This window comes from Sorex araneus, chromosome 5 (assembly GCF_027595985.1).
Source record: "Sorex araneus isolate mSorAra2 chromosome 5, mSorAra2.pri, whole genome shotgun sequence".
Taxonomy (NCBI): Eukaryota; Metazoa; Chordata; class Mammalia; order Eulipotyphla; family Soricidae; genus Sorex; species Sorex araneus.
The window spans coordinates 150,973,382-150,991,625 of record NC_073306.1 but is presented as its reverse complement, the minus strand read 5'-3'; the positions used below and the strand labels follow the sequence as shown (position 1 = coordinate 150,991,625).

Sequence of the window (18,244 nt, the reverse complement as noted above, 5' to 3'; positions counted from 1 at the left end):
AGCTACTCTGTTCAGATTCTTGTGTTTATTTTGCCATTCACCAGAATTAAGCTGTAACCATGAAACAGAACAGATGTTTTGTGAACACCAGTAAGAAGAAGAGGAAAACAGTCCGCTGTTCACCCTTCTTCCATCATGAACAGCCGAACAGCTGGAGATGTGAAAGGCTGCCAGGAACAGAATGCTACCATGGGATGCGGGAGGATAGGCCTTGAGATAATCCCCCGCCTAATGACCAGACGATGGGTTTGGAGAGTCCTTGAAATGGTGCTGACCTTCCTCGGCAAGTAATGCTTAGGAATTTCTGCTCTGAACTGTCCTGCCTGCTGCCTGCAAATGCCCCTTCCTCCCCCGCTGATATTCTATAAGAAACAAGCTTGTGCTTTTGCTCTTGCCAGTCTCCAGGATGTGATCTGGGCTGAGTCCACCATGTGAATAAATCCTGCTTCTAAAGCTTTGAGAACGAGCGTTTGGTTCTTCCCAGTCTGATCAGGCTGCCTTTGGCCAGCAAAGAGAGAGGCTTTCTTCTCAAGCAGAAAGGTAGAAGAAATTGGGTCTTTGATGACACTGCAAAGCCACGGCTCCAATTATTGATTGCATATCCTCAAGCTGACTTCTTTTGTGGTTTTTTTTTTTTTTCTTTTTTGGGTCACACCTGGCGATGCACAGGGGTTACTCCTGGCTCTGCACTCAGGAATTACCCCTGGCGGTGCTCAGGGGACCATATGGGATGCTGGGATTTGAACCCGGGTCGGCCGCGTGCAAGGCAAACGCCCTACCCACTGTGCTATCTCTCCAGCCCCAAGCTGACTTCTTTTAAGGTAAGAAACATCATCTCAGGTCTGAGTGAAGCTCAAAGAACTGGAGCACATGCATTACATGCCAGAGGTCCGGGTTCTAGTCCTTATATTTCATGGTCCCCTGAGCAATGAGGGGTGTGATCCTAAAACATAAACAAAAAGGAAGTGCTTCCTGTGAAGTCAGAGAGCTAATGCTGGGTGTCTGCTATGTGAGGTCCAACATATTCCTTGATAGACCCAGTTCTGGTCCCTTTCAGTAGGAACCCTTTCAGATCTGTGTAACCCTGTCTTTCCATTGTTCATCGATTTGCTTGAGCGGGCACCAATAATGTTTCCATTGTGAGACTTGTTACTGTTTTTGGCATATTGAATATGCCATGAGTAGCTTGCCAGACTCTGCCATGCGGGCAGGATACTCTCGGTAGGTAGCTTGCCGGGCTCTCCAAGAGGGACGGAGGAATCGAACCTGGGTCTGCTGCGTGCAAGGCAAACGCCCTACCCACTGTGCTATCGTTCCAGTCCTGTGTAGATTTCCTAATTATTGCAAAGATTTGGCTTCTGGTGGAATGAACTTTCTGGAACAGCTCATAATTGTTTTCTACATGAGGTATTATTTGGCCACAGTTTAACAAAATTCTACTTCAAAGAAAACACTAATTAAACATATTCCATTTTTTGGACTCGACCATCCAAGACATTACAGCTTATAGAAACAGCTCCAACCTGACTGGACAACTGTGGTCCATCTCCCCATCAGAGCCACATGGAGAAAAGAGAAATTAGAGCTCGAAATGCAAAAGAAGATCCAACAGGAGAAACGTAAGTTCAGATTTGATAAGCCCTCTTTAGAAGTTTTCACTTTTTAATCCTATAATGTTAGCAACAAGATTTGGTTGAAAAATGCCACAGAATTTCAAGGCACAGAATCCATATTCAAATCCCCTCTGAGTCATGTACCAGCTGCAAAATTTGGGGCAAATCTTTTCATCTGTTTAGGTTTTAATTTTCTGCTCTGCAAAATGATGGTGATGATGATGATTATGATGATGATGATGATGATGATGATGATGATGATGATGATGATGATGATGATACCACCAAATTAGAAAGCTGATTTGAAAAGTAAGTAAAGGACTGCATATGAGCGAGATCTGCAAATAATAAAATATGCAAGTTTTCACTGCTGTTGAGTGAGAACTGAAGAGCTAGATAGCATTGAGTTTGTCTAGGTCTTATCTGGCACAGACGCATGGTTTAGAGATGCATTAAAATAAGATGATGGATATACAGCTCATAAATATTTTTTCACCAATTGAGGGCTTTCTTGATTTTTTGTTTATTAGAAACATAGGAATCAGTCATTTATGTGGGTGGATGGAAAAAAACTCATTTTTTCAAGCACGTATTATGACATATTTGTTTTGTGAGGGGAGGGTTTGGTCCACACCCAGCAGATCTTTGGGCTTACTCCTGGCATTGACCTTGGCTGCTGCTCCAAGACATGTTCAGAAGAACATGTGGTGCTGGGTACAGATATTCCATCACTTTCTTTGGCTTTTGATATTCTGTGCAGTGGACTGCTCTAACTTGGGTCTCTCTGAGCTGGTACCTTTTGAATCTCCTGAATCTGGAAGTTTCCTGGTATTGAACAGGAGTGAAGGTGAGCACCTTGCTCCTATACTCGTCTCCAGCTCCTTTTGACAGTTCATTTCCTTTACTTCATTGAAAATATGATGCTACATCTCCGTAGATGCTGAGGATTATGTTGGTACTTTTTTAAAAAATTGAATCACCATGAGAAAGAACATTACAAACCTGTTCATGATTGGGTTTCAGTCATACAATGTTCCAACACCCATCCCTCCACCAGTGTACATTTCCCAGCACCAAAGTCCCTAGTTTCCCTCCCCTCACCACCTCAGCCTGCCTCTATGACTGATACCTCTCTTCTCTCTGTCTCTGTCTCTCTGTCTCTGTCTCTGTTTCTCTCTCTCTCTCTGTTTCTATCTCTCTCTCAGCTTGGGCATCATGGTTTGCAATATAGATACTGAGAGGTTATCATGTGTATCCCTTTACCTATTTTCAATACGCAGTTCCTGACCAGAGTTATCATTTGCAACTATTGTGGTCATACTGGACCCTCCTCTATCTTAACTACCCTCTGCGTCCCCCATCCCCTGCCCCCCCCCCACACTTATGGTGATTTCCATGTGTTGGTACATTTTTATAAGTGGAGTTACCCTCATATAAAGCCTGGCTCAAGACTCAGTTTATGTCTGTAATCTAAAGTCAGCTAACTAGTCACCTTGGAGAATGAGCACCTCTGCAGCAGAGTATGGAGACTCAGCCCTGTAAATCTGGAGGAGAAGAAGAAAGGAAAGGAAATTCCTGCCATCGGAACCTTCACGACCTCTTTAGTTGCACACCTCTTTGATGAAAATGAGGATAAACATTTGGCTGTGTGGCCGGCTGTGGTGCTAGGCAATGCCCTATCCCTACAACCACCCTGTGAGATGCTGTGACCATCACCTCTCATTTGGAATGTGGAAACTGAGAGAAAAGTGACTTGAAGTGACTTTCCCCAAGCCATCTAGAGATCTGGTCTGAGGCCCTTGCCCTTCACCGTGTGGTTGCTGTGCCCCAAGAGGGGAGGAGCAGAGCAACACATGTGTCCTACAGCTGGGTTATAAATCTGCGGACTCAGCACCTTAAAAAACCTCCTAAAAGTTCATTTGTTTTCTTCATGAAAGAAAGGAAGACTAGCCCAGGGATACTTTTAGCTGTTCGGTGAATTAAAATGTAACCATCTACCCCTCTCTAATATCAATGTCTCCCCTTATTCTAAAGCTAGAGTCAGGGATTTGGGAAGACATCTGGAATATATTTAGGACTCTTGGGTCTTGAAATTCAATATAGAATTCTTAGAATGAAATAGAAAAAGAAACTCCAAGAAGACCCCATAAGTGAAATCGGACTGTCCAAGGCTCGTGGTATTTGCAGAGGGGGTCTGAACGTTTGGATAAATATTGCTCCAGCTACCCTGGGCCATTGTGCTCAGAGAGGAAAAGCACACTTCGGGAATGATTTAATCATCGGATTTATGACAAGAAAAATGACTCTATTTCAAGATCTTCCCCCCCAACAGATAATGTAGATCATGTTTTTTTTATTAAAATTTTTTTTATTAAATCACCATGGGATAGAGTTACCAAGCATTCATGATTGAGTTCCAGTCTTACAATGATCAAACACCCATCCCTCCACCAGTGTACATTTTCTACCACCAATGTCCCCAATATCCTTCCCACCGCGCACACCCTACACCACCTCCTGCCTCAATGGCAGACAATTTCTTTCTTCATGTAAGTGTTGTTAGCTTGCCTTGGCTGAGAAGAAAAAAGTCACCAAGATAACCAGCAAAGTCTCATAATAACCATCCCAGTTTTGCACTCTGATTCTAGGGAGTTTGGGCCCCAGAGACAGACAGATTTGGACTAATCACACCATGCTGTTCATTGTGTCATTTTGAAAATTTCTATAAACCAGTTTCTAAACCTATGATTGTTCAAGATGAAGAAGGTGGAATATGGTGATGCAAATGGGGAAATTATAGGTGATTTGTTTTGATTCGTGTGGGAAGTTCTGGTAAGAATGTAAAAAGCAAATATTACAGAGATAAAATATTCAAAAATTTTGTGTCCCAAGCCAGGGTGCTGTTTTTCCTGAAACAGAAAAGCACTAAAGAGTCATTTTAACTTTAGGCCTTTTTACACTAACAAGATTGTTATTCTTCTTTATTACAAAAGTAAAAGCTATATAAAAACGTGAGAAACACATTGATTCTTGTGAGCCAAACTTAGTGAGCTACTGTTAAACTTTGGAGAATGTTTTTCTTAGTTGTAAATGGATGTTTTAATAAAAATTGTCACCATATTGTACCTACTTGGTACATCTTCTTTTCTTTTCTATTATAATCACATACATGTTAATGTCAATCAATGTAGCTGGAGTCACGGCATCTTGATGACCATAGGGCAATAATAATAATGCACCATACTTTCCCCCCTAGTTTTTCTTCATTATTTATTTATGCACTGCAATTCCTATAATGTTGTTTTATTTGTGAATATGTCCCTTACTTTGACATGTTGAAATAATAAAGAATCTTGTAAAGAATATCCTCGCAGCTAAATTTTAGAACATGCTCATGATTATTGTTTAGAATGCACGTTAAGCCACAGAAGGATCTGCTTATTCTAAAGTTCCATGTGTATTATCAAATTACTCCCCAGTGAATGTGTGCAAATTAGCTGTTTCGCAGCAGAATTGGTGAGTTCTCATTTTATTCCAGAGCCTAAGGTGATGGCAACTATTTTCTGACAGATTGGAACGTGATCCCAGAAAACAGCAAACATGGTGAAATTGAAGAAATTACGAGGGGTGGAGATGATGGGCATTAGTAGCAAAGTGAAAGTGTGGTTAAATATCTAAAAAAAACCCATTGTACAGAAGAAAGGCTGACCTCTGCAGTTCCAAAGGCACATTGGGATCAATTTGTAAATGTCCCAGGAACAGTCTGCTTTAAAAGAGAGATCTTACATCAATGTAAAGCTAAAAGATAAAAGTGGTTGTTGTAGTATCTTGGAAAGATGTCTCAAGGATAATTCCATTTGGAGATCTATGTTCTCTAAATAAAAAAATATCTGATCTAAACAATAGATATTAACAAAAAAATTTTGATAACCCTGGAATCCTTTAGGTTACTCAGTTCATGTAGGTGTTAGATATAAACTAAGGACATACAATCAGACCAGGATCCTGTCAGGCTCAGTTCAAGGATCAAAAAGTTACATCCAATAGGTCTGAAACAACTTATAGATACAGTCCTATTTGTGAATTCTGCTATTTGTAACTTAACCAACTTGCTGACATTTATCTATGGTCTCCCAAATCAATACTCTTGACTTCATGGTCATTTGTGAATATTCAGAGAAAGGAAAATGTGAGTCTCCCATACACATGTTCTTGGCAGAGGTCAAACAAGATGACACTTTGTCTGTTTCCAACTCTCATAGTAGAAACAAGCATTCTTTTCACAGACTGTGGGTGCCACGGATTTTTACACTTGCTGGTTTTTGAAGATGGTGTTTCTTTTAAAAATGGTCCTAAGTGTGGATATGCTCTTTGGTACCCCGAAGCACAAAAAGGCTGTGGTGTGACTTATGAAGAAAATCTGGGTGTTAGAACAAGCTCCGGTCAGACATGGCTTACAGTTCTATTGCTGTGAGTGCAATGTCAATGGGTTAACAATAAGCATTGAATAAAGTATCCTTAAACAGAAACACATGTAAAATTAGGTTATGTATTGATTGCTGTGGAAAATGTAACCAGAGTCTTGTAGGAACCTGACCTTGTACTTTACCTATGAACAAAGAGTTGAGTGTTTGCTAATTCACTTTATGGATCAACTAAATAAAATAAAACTATGATTAATATGTTGAAAATTCTGGTATGCAGGTTTTACAACTGAAATCTCCAGGCTTTCTCTGGCCAGGATGGACTACCTCCCCTCACCTCCCTGTACTTCTAGAAACCTCAGCAGTCACATCTAAACCCCAAACCTGCCACCAACTTAAAAAGTTACTCCATCCTTACCGTCCTGATAAAGATGCTGAATGTCCTAAATGAACACAATGACGTTTTAGTACCTGTAGTGTAAACTGTAATGCACAAAAGAAGAGAGAGAAGGAAGAAAAGTGCCTGCTATAGCAGGAGGCTGGGGTTGGTGGGGGACTGGGGGACAGTAGGAGGAAAACGGGAACACTGGTGGTGGGAAATGTACACTGGTGGAGGGATGGGTGTTGGATCATTGTATAGCTGAAACTCAATCATTAACAGCTTTGTAATAGTCTATTTCATGAATATTCAATAAAAAATAAAAATAAAAAAGATTCTCAAAGTAAAAACCAAAGCATAACTAAAATGACTTATGAGAATCAATTCTGTCTTTGGTTGGATTTCTGGTTTGGGGGTCATGCCTAGCAACTTTTTACTCGGGGATCACCCCTGGTGATGCTGGGAGATCATATGTAGTACCAGGAATTGAACTGGTATCAAGTGAATGTAAGCACAATTAACCCTTGTTCTATCTCTCTGTCCCCAAACAGAGATCGAAGGATTGCTTTGCCTAGGGAACCTGACTCTAATGGCCAACTCACCTGCCCCGATCCCTAAGTCATGGTTATTCAGAAGAAGACTGGAAATCTGAGTGAAGCCCATGGGCTTGATGACTGCTATTATATGGTTGTATGATTGCTTTTGCATCTGCCAGACCCTTGATGGATAAAGGTAACAAGCATGTGAGTGATCGGAAGGCTACAGGATTCTAATTTTGTTGTGTCCTGTGATGAGTTATTACATGTTATATATCCCCTAATATCAGGGCCTACACTTTATCATATTTTATCTCCTTTGACACAGAGTTGTTTTGATTGGCCTGAAAAATCATCTTGGAAGGTGAGAAGCAGAGACAAAGAGATGAACCTTAATGGAGCCTTAAAAATACCTGTCTTCATTTATTGAACATTTTGGAGATAGGAACTGGAGGGAGGATTTTGTTAAAGCTTTCAGGCCAACGTGTTGCCCTCTAGACATCCCTGCAGACAAAATTAATAGGCTGCTGTCTGTCCCTCGCACTCCTCCATATCCCACTCCCCCGTGAACAGTGTTGTGCACCTGGACACATGAGTATCAGTCCCAAATCCCAAGGCTTAGAGTGGACATGAGACCTTGAGACTCACGGTTATATTTATTTTCTGGTTAATCTTATGATATTTATCACTTTACTGACAAGCATATTATGAACACTCCATAATTTCTATCTCCATCTCCAACTTCAAGTACTTTGGCTTCCTGCCATGTTGTCCATGGCCCCTCTCCCTAGCCTTCTATTCCTGCTTGCTAAATAGGAATCATACCAACACGAGTAATTGAGGGGATTTACTTAGAGAGAATTCCCAGCACCTAATCTATGAAGTCCACAGATACTAGACCCACAGTGGGATTTGGGATCTGGGATTTCAGACCCTAAATACCCACCTTCTTTTTCCTTTATCAGGCCTTTTGTTATCACTTTGAGATATACTTTCATAAACACTGGAGTCAATTTGGTCTGAGACACCAGCTTTATTTAAGGTGTTTGTATTTTTGGGTATCGATTTTGGGTGGGCTGGAGCAATAGCACAGTGGGTAGGCCATATGCCTTGCACACGGCTGACCCAGTTCAATTCCTCCATCCCTCTCAGAGAGCCTGGCAAGCTACCAAGAGTACCCCACCTGCACGGCATATTCGATATGCCCAAAACAGTAACAAGTCTCACAGTGGAGACTTTACTGGTGCCTGCTTGAGCAAATCAATGAATAATTGGATGACAGTGCTACAGAGCAGTGCAGTATTTTTGGGTGTATCAAATGAGCTCTTTCAAATTTTTGCTAGATTAACTTCCAAGGAAAATCTTCAGATAATAGCTGAAAGAAATATGTTCAACTGGTCCTCCCTTTTACGGGCATGTTGGTCATTTGTCCAAACTAAACAGTCTTACCCAACTTTATTCGGAATCTAACACTTGTCCTAAAATGACCTTGTTGGCCAGTATTTTTTTAAAAATTATTTCAGGCACCGTGATTTACAATCTTCATGATGGCAGGTTTTTCTGTGTAAAACATTCCATATCACAGCATCCACCAAATTGTCAGCCTCCCTCCACCATTGTCCCCACATTCCCCCTTCCTCTCACCTTCCCTTGCAAGTCCTATTTCCTGAGTCCCCTGACAGTGATATGCTTCCTACGAATGACCAGCTTTTAGTTTCTCTTGCCTTTGGGTACTTGTTTCTGTGCTAGGTTTCTTCACATCCCACATAGGAGCGAGATAATGCTGTATCTGTCCTGCCGACTAGGCACTCATCAGGATATACTCTAGATCCATCCATGTAGTGGCAAATTGCATGATTAGATCTCTGGCCAGTACTTTTTAAAGTACAATGTGGGAAAAGATACCAAGCCGCGGAATCTTCTCAGATAGATTGCTCTCTGGGCTGAAAACTAGGGCCTTCTTGGAACGGGGAAGGCACACTCTCCTCCCTGTTGGAACACCTAGCAGGCCCCATCCACACCCACCATACCCCGGGATATAAACAGCCTGACTCCACAAATGAACCTCACTACACTGCCAGGCGACCAAATCATCCCATGTCCGTGCTCTTGGAGTTGGCAGCACGTGACACCTTCAAATTTCACAGCACTGACAGCACAGTTGGAGCACAGAAAATTTAGTGTTAAAGTTTCACAGAAGCCACCAACCTCTGTGAGCAAAAACAATAACACAAAAGGCTCAACTTGTACCAACCAGCTCAATAAATACTCAAACAATGACTTTAGTAACACCATTGTGGGATGTAATAAGAACTATGAAGCAAATTTGTTTGTAGCTGCTAAAGGATTGGGCTGGAGGTGGGCGGGTGGGAAACGGGGACGCTGGTGATGGGATTGGTGTTTGGAACATTGAGTGCCTGAAACAACTATATTATGAACAACTTAGCAAACCGTTATGTTTAAGTAAATAAATGAAGCAAATAAATTAAAAAATAAAAATGCAGCATGAAATGCACTTTCTAAAACATTTAGTACTAGATGTCACTGGAGCATCAGCAGCTTCCAGGCTCTTTGATCTGAAGGAAGAGCCGTGTTTTTCTCATTCCTCCTCCTGAGTACAAAGGCTAGCATAATGCACAGAGATGGCAACCCAAAGAGAAACCATCTTTAGGATGCAGGTTAGCAGCTCCTGGGAATAAATATTATATTTTGATTAGGTTTTATTCTCCTCTAAGCTAATCTTATAGAACTCAAAGCAACCTTCTGTGCCATATATACCTGGATGTACTAGGAGGAAAATATTGTTTGAAAAGGGATAACTAATCAGTTATAATTCAGGAGTAATCCAGGAACATGAAGATTGCATTCCAGCAAGAGAAAGTGGCCAAATGAGTTGGCATGTGTCGGATGATTTGGCAGGCTGAAGTCAGCAAGGACTGCATGTCCAGGGAAGGAGGGAAGAAAGGGCAGATGGTGAGGCACAAGAGCAACCAGAGCAATCATTCCTGGGCAAAACCCCATGCACCTGAGCTTGCCCCAATGCTGCGATTGCTGATTGGTCCTTGGTGAGCAATCTCACTTCTGATTGCTCCTATACTGCCTTCCAGGGCATCTGTGTCAGTGACGCCAAGGCCTTGTGCCCAGCCTTCCCTAAATTGCTTGTACCTGGGTCAGACACTCTGGCAACCAAAGCAGGAGCTTGAGGAGCTAAAATATTCTCACTTCCTCATTCATTTCATTCAGAAGTCTTGATACTGAAATATTATCTTGCAGGACATAGTTTTATCATTCTGCAGGTTTCCATGGAAGCATGCAACTCTCTCAGGACTGAATTTGTGTTTTATTTAAAGGCAGAGAAACACAGAGGGGAGAAAGAAGCACAAAACAAACAAAGAAACACACAAAAAAACCCAACAAATAGTGCACTTTGGGGTCTTACAGACTCAACTCTATATCCTGGTGTGTTACTTAACTGATTCTGGACAAACTCTCAGACCTTTCTGAATCACATTTCCTCACGTGGAAAACTTTCTCTATAGAATGGGAAGCAGCTACTTAACAGAATGTTGTGAGGCACTTTACAGAATTTTGTGAGGCTTAAGATCAAGCGATATGTTTGACACACAGCAGAACATTTTACCAATAGCAGTTAACATGGAATGAGAAGTAAGGCATAAAGCCACGAGTAGAGTTGGTCATAACCGTGTGATGAATTTGAAACTATCAAGATGAAATCTACTGGTGCATGCAAACACTATTCTTCACTATTTACCCAAAATTAACTTGCATGCATATGAAATCAGGTTTATTCATCTTTGACTAAAGTTTGTTCAGGTCTTCCCTATTCTGAAAACAAATTATGTAGTCAAAAATTCCTAGCCATTTGCTCCTTCCTTGAACAGGCTCACCTGTTTCCATGGCTTTCTTTAGTGTGTAAGAAGTTCTTCATGGACTCACTGCATGCATACTGCAAGTCGCCTTGTCAACTCTGCAGCTTTCCATTTCAAAGGCCACTGCTTCCTCTAAAGCAGTGATCTTCAATCTTGGGTGCACATTAAAATCATTCAGGAACTTAAAAAATCATGTGTTGGTACCATACCCAGAGATTCTGATGTTTTAACCCTGGCATTGGGAGTTTTTCAGAGTTTCCTCATTGTTATAGTAAGGTTTGGGTGACTGAGAACCACAGTTAAAATTCTCTGTCTCTCTGTCTTTGTCTCTGTCTCTGTCTCTCTCTCTCCCAGAGGAACAGAAACCAATCTCAGAACGTAGCGGCTGCTGGCAGATACACTCCTGAACTAAGCTACGGCCCTGTGCAGCCCCGGGAGTGGAAGGGTTTCTGTCCCTTGGCCTTTCCCCTCCCCCCCCGGACAGCATGGTGATTGCCACCGTTCAGAACCAATTAGATAGAGAGGTAGGTGTTTGCATTGATCGGATGGGATGCATGGGGAATCTTGCGATGGGGGAGGCAGAGCCGGCCCTGCCTCCTGCCCAAATGAGACCCCGAGTGGTCGCCCATGTAGAGCTCCTCCGCTCCTGAACAGCCATGATTCCGGCGCCACAGAAACCAATCTCGGAATGCAGCGGCTGCTGGCAGAAATACCTCTGGACTTAATACCAGAATTCCAAATCTGGGAGGCCGCTTTGGCGACCGTGCAACATCATATGCTTTTTTTACCGACAATAGAAAACATATAATCTAATGATGCCATTTCGACAGGTCCGACTGTTGGAGGAAAAACTCCAAATAATGGTAGTGAGTTTCCTGTCGAAAATCGAATGTAATCAAAGTAAGAAAAGAGTAAAGTGAAAATCATCTGCCACACAGGCAGAGGGGGAGCGGAAGGGGGGGTATGCTGGGGTTATTGGTGGTGGAACATGTGCACTGGTGAAGGGATGGGTGTTTGATCATTGTATGACTGAGACTCAATCCTAAAAGCTCTGTAACTTCTCATGGTGACTCAATTAAAAAATAAATAAAATAAATAAAAATAAATAAAGTAAATAAAACATTAAAAAATAAAATGCTATGTGCATAAAAATTCTCTCTCCCTCTCTCTCTCTCCCACCCTCTTTCTCCTTTATTTACATATTATTGCAAAGCTTTGTTTCTCCCATTTGCCAAACACTTCTTCTGAATGCCTTTTAGGGTTCCTTGCAAATCCTATTTAGAATGTGGTTTTCTGGGGCAAAGGTTGAAGGAATTTTTAATTAACATTGTTGCTAATGGAAATTTGCAATTTTTTAGACCATCCACGAGCATAGCTTTATTTTAGGTAAGGAATCAAATTCATGAGTCTGAATTACATCTCCTCAAGAAATTTGTAACTAGTGGTCAATCAAAAAAATGTTCTGATTGCCAATTTGAGAAATTGAGGAATGGTTTTGGACAAAGAAAAGGAAGGACAAGACAATTTTATGTTCTATGAGTTAGAGTAATAACCCATGTAGCTAATGTTTTCCTACCATTGAAGTTGACCAAGCAGTGGTCAAGTGGCTTGGGAGTCATTGCCAGAAATTCTCAGTCAACTAGCAAGTGGCTCAATACTAGTCTCTGAGGATGGGGTGATGCTCTGGCTACGTGGTGCCGGAGACCACCAGGGCACCAGAGACCACCACCCGTCCGGTGCTTGGGGGCCAGTCGTCTGTGGGACTCGGCTACAGTTGCAATGCTCAGAAGGATGTGCAGTGACCGCATGGTTTCTAATCCCTGTTATTTCTCTTCTGCCCTGTTTCCAACACTGTCCTGAGCATAGAAATGAAACATCCTCACAAAGGCTGTGTTTTGTTCTGCCCCTCACCCCAGTCTCTTAGAACAGATCACACACCCTGATTGCATATAAAGAATAATTGTGTGTTCTGCCCCAGAGTAGGAAAAGCTGATAGGACACAGGAGACAGATTCAGGTACTTAAACACCTCAACAGGTAGGATTTACCAAGCAATTCTCTAAGCATTGGCATCCATCACATAGGAGTTTAACTTTAGACCTTAGGGAAAATTAAGGCTCTGACAGAAATATCCTCAGTGACTTGATTCATGTCATTGAAGATTTTATTCCATTGTCAAAGGAAACAAAAAAGTAAAAACAAGACTATATCAAATTAAAATGTTTTTTTTTTCATGGCAAAAGAAACTCAGGCTAAATGAAAAGACATTCTACTGAATGGGAGAAAACATCTGCACGCAATTCACCAGATAAATGGCTACTGTCTAATATAAATAAACCATGCACAAAGCTCAACAGCAGTAGAAACCAATAATCTCATCCAAAAGTGGGGTGAGATGCCAGATATTTCTCTAAGGAAGACTAAGGGTGGCAAACAGGCATGTGAAAAAAATTCATTGTCATTGTCACTTATTATCAGGGTAATGAAATTCAGAGCAATAATGAGCTATTGTCTCACACTAGTGAGAATGGCATCTATCAAGAAGAGTAGAAACAAAAGATGTCAGTGGGGATATAGTGAAAAAGGAACTCTTGTTCACTGTTGGTGGGAATATCACCAGATTCAGCCTCTATAGAAGGTAGATTTCTCAAAAATGTAAGAATAGAACTCCCATTTGACCAGTAATTCCATTTCTTGGCATCTACCTCCAAATACTAAAACATTAACTGAAAAGATACAGCCACACCTATGTTCACTGCAATGCTTCGGACAATAGCCCTGGCATGAAAATACTTCCAACGACAGGCAAGTGGATAAAAAAGTCATAGTATATGTACCACTGTATCACTGTGTTACTGTTGTCTCGTTGCTCATTGGTTTACTCGAGTGGGCACAGTAACGTCTCCATTGTGAGACTTGTTACTGTTTTTGGCATATCGAATACACCATGGGGAGCTTGCCAGGCTCTGCCATGTGGGCGAGATGCACTTGATAGCTTGCCGGGCTCTCTGAGAGGGGCAGAGGAACGAACTTCGGTCGGCCATGTGCAAGGCAAACGCCCTACCCGCTGTGCATACTATATGTAAACAATAAAATTAAGGGGGAATTGGGGAGGAATAGTGACTGGAATAGAGGTGACAATGGAGATATTACTATAAGATTGTAGTACTTTGATGGTGTATATAGTGACTTTGGTATATAGTGACTTTGTATATCAACACTATAAGCACAAATGTTACTATAACCACATCACCTGAATTACAATAAGACTTTACTTTTAATTGAGGCTCTGTCAACTTCTAGGCTTGTGTGGTTAGGTTATTAATTCTCCAAATCTCTACTTCCACTTTGTAAAAAATGAGGATAATAGTAACATCTTGTGAAAGTTTTGTGAGAAAATATTTACAAAATGTTCACAATCAGCAAATATTCTTGACACGTCTGTTCCAATGCAATAGGGGGACAGGAAGATAACACAATGGTTGAGGTAGATGTACACAAGATGTACTACAAGTTCGCAAGCCTGGTTCAGTTCACCACAAGGTTCCCTTGAGTGGAACCCTGTGGGGCCCTGAATAACCCCTGAGTGTGGACCTGGTATTTCTGGGTATGGGAGGGCCCCGACAGCACCACATTCTTGGGCCTTAGTACTGAACCACCAGAGAGGATGGCTAAGCATTGAAGGGAATGGACAGGTTCCCTGAGCACCACTTGGGTGGTCAAAAACAAAGGGTTAGAATAAAGTGCTAGATCTTCATTGAGAGGAATCATCTGAGAGGAAGATACGGATGGATCTATAGATGTCAGAGGGTGGGTGATTAGTGGTAGGAAAAAGGAGCAATTTTTGTTTAAGGGAAAAGGATGAGAACTGAAGGGGGAAAGTAAACAAGGATTCACATAAGCCTTTCCTCCCTCCTTCAGCCTCCCACTCTTCCTCCTCTCCTTCGTCTGGTACTTTCCCCCTGTTCTTGCCAGGTGTAGTTGGACTGGTTACGGTAGACTTTCTGATGGATCATGGAATCTCTTTAGCAACAACCTAGCAACAGCCCCAACCACAAATTGCCTTAATTATAAGATTGGCTTTTTTGTTTTGACTATACAAAATAATACTCTGAATAGGAGTTGAATGAGATTGTGACACAATGCAGCTTAGCTAGAGATTCGCAGAATGTAGGAGAGGAAGCAGAAAGAGTGGAGCATAGTTCTTCCAAGAGAGGCCCTGGGTCAGGGTATGGAAGAAAATTCCTTCCCCTACTGCCCTTCAGCAGTAACAAAGACAAGGGTCAATGTGAGTGTGAAAAGATGGGGGCTTGGGCCCCTAGGAAGTAGAATTTTGTGTTCAATCACAGGAACAATTTGGTACTTATGGGCCACATATTTTGTTTCTTCTTTCTTTCTTCAGAGTATTAATTTCCTGTTTCCACTGAAACTGCTCCATTTTGGACATCTCGTATCATTTGTCTTTGGTTCTGTGTCGAAAAGGTATCCTGACATTTGGGGGTGGGGAGTTCCCATTATACTCCAGGTGCTGTGCTGAGCACACCAGTTGTCCTGGGGTGGGGTTATGAAGATTGGGCATAGTTCTTTATTTTTTTAATTTTTTTATAAGACCTCTTACATGATTCCAGGGTACCATCTAGATCCAATTATTTAAATACAAAATGTATCTTTTTTTTAATTTATGGAATCACCGTGGGAACAGTTACAAAACTTTCAGGATTAAGTATCAGTCATACAATGATCAAACACCCTTCACTAGTACACATGTTCCACCACCAAGAACCCCAGTATAACCCCCTCCCACTCCCCATCCTGCCTGTGTGATAGATGATTTTCACTTTACTCTCTCTTCACTTTGATTACATTCAATTTTTGACAGAAAACCCACTATTATTATTAGGAGTTTTTCCTCCAAAAGGCATAGCTCTTTAATACAAAGCAAGGGAAATATCAGTGAGACTTTTTGGGGTGTGGAAAAGAAGGCAAAAATAAAATTGAGAGGACAGAGAAGTTGGTGCATGCTCAGGGTGAATGGTAAGGGCAGTAGAGAGAATATTGGAGAAGAGAGTATAAACTAGGGGTGGGTATAGAGAAAGAAGTGTACAATGAAAGAACTCCATGGCATGAAGATTGGGGTAGCAGGAGGTTCATTGAAGTAGGTGGAAGATTGGAAAGGGAGAGAGAGGCTAAAGTTCAGAAAAGATGGACAGCATGTTTTCTTCTGGACTATAAACTCCCCCTTCCTATTGAAGCCCAAAACCTCCACGTAACTGTATTTGGACTCAGGTCTTTTACAGAGAGAAACACGGTTAAATGAGGTCATGAGGGTGGATTCTATTCAGTGGGGCTGATGAGGTCTCTGGGAATAAGAAACACCAGAGCAGCTTTCTGTCTCTGTCCATGTCTGTCTGTCTGTCTGTCTGTCTGTCTCTGTCTGTCTCTCTCCCGTGTAAGGACACAGAGAGAAGACAGCCATCTGTCAGTCAGGAAGAGAAACCTCACTTGAAATACTGCCAGCACCTTGATCTTGAACCTCCAGCCTTCAGTTATATGATTAAATAGACTAAATATTATACAATCTTGAAATTCCAGCCTCCAGATGTATGATAAAATGGATCATATATCATGCAAGCCATACCATTGATAGAATTAGTATTACGGCTGCCTCCGTGGACTGATACAAGGCATAGGGAGAATGGAAATTTACTTCAGAGGGGCAGGAGAGATTGGACAGCAGATAAAGTGCTTGTCTTGCATTCAGTTGATCCAGGTTTGAGTCCCCAGCACCATATTTCGTACCCAGAACCCCACTGGGAGTGATTTTTGAGCAAAGAGTCAGGAACTCAGCTAGGCGTGGTCCCCAAACAAACAAATAAAATTTCCTGAAGAGGCCAGAACTATGGTCGCCTAATTTGCTCACCTCTAGGGAAAGGGGCTGTCACATGTACTTTCAATTTTGTCCTCAGTTCAAGAGACATAAAGACACCAGGATTATATACTCATGTGCAGAATGCTGCTACCAACTGGTGGGGGGGGGCTTTAGATGTCATTTGTAAAGTAGGTATAAAGAAATAAAATAAGAATAATTACAAGGGTGTTGGGAGGAATAAGCGAGGTCTTCTCTACATTGGTACCTTCTGGTTAGGGAGATGCACACTCAGATATTAGTAGAACAGTGTGTGTTTACATTTATTCCAGAAAATGGAAACTTTTTTTGTCTCAAATTATACTAGGTTGAGTCATATCAAATTGCCAGTGCCACAGGCCAATGACATAGCAAGAATTTTGACATTATGAACATTTAACATAGAAATCCAGGCCTGTGTATTATCCTGCAACAATCTCAAGAGCTGACACCATGAAACCATTTTGTCTCCTGGCTACTCCCTTTGAGTGGGTTGTGCCCATCCACTCTGGGGGGCAGAGGATCCAGGCACAATGCATTCTGAGCATGTAGCCACATTTGAACATTTTCCTCTCGACCCCCAGAGAGAAATTGATGCTTGACTAATAGCGTACATTGAATAATGGCAATATTTTCTTTTGAAGGCAAAACTGCAAAGATGATATGGAACTTTGTGTAAGTAAAAGACAAGCACAAATCATCTCTGATAAAATCTCACGGGCCTCAAAGGATCCAAGCCAGCAGGGAGACACACCTGGAATTTGCTTTGACAGCGTCATGGAAACATGCACATCTGGGTTGATGTGTTTTTCCTTGCTTTGTCCTTATTCACATGCAAGTGCTTTCACTGTGTATTGTGTATATTCTATCCCCTTGCCTGTATGTTTTTCTGAATCCCCAACCAGGTATCAATTTGTCCAGATGGAAGAAATTCCCTGGAACACAGAGGCTGAGGAAAAGATTAGCTGGATGGCGATACATATCAGACTTCCAACAAAAACTAGCATTTGTACATTACCTTCTAAGTTTCCCCCCCTACATAATATCTCCTTTACTATGTCCAGTGATTCCAGTGGGAAAGGCCTATGTTATTTCCATTTTCAATCAGGAACAAAAGGAGACTCAGAGAGTTCAAATAAACTGTAGACCACCTAATTCAGGAAAGGTTAGGGCTAAAACTGGCAGGCAAGAAGACCATAGGTCCAGATATTTCCTTCTTTGAGTTAACTATGAAGACCAGCATCATAACATGGGCTAAAATAGCCTTGATAGGGGCTGAAGCAATAGCACAGCGGTTAGGGCATTTGCCTTGCACGCAGCCAACCCGGGTTTGATTCCCGACATCCCATACAGTCCACTGGGAGTAATTCCTGAGTGAATGAGCCAGGAGTAACCCCTGTGCATCGCCGGGTGTGACCCAAAAAGCAAAAATAAATAAATAAATAATAAAATAGCCTTGCTACAACCGAGTTTTTAAAAATAGCCTAAGTGAGTTGGT

At 41.7% G+C, this 18,244-nt stretch overlaps 1 protein-coding gene across 1 annotated transcript in view; it reads right to left on the bottom strand.

Annotated features, from left to right (window-relative positions):
- C1QTNF7 (C1q and TNF related 7) overlaps window positions 1–18,244 on the bottom strand; it is a 99,837-nt gene that overhangs the window by 73,171 nt on the left and 8,422 nt on the right. The window lies entirely within an intron of this gene.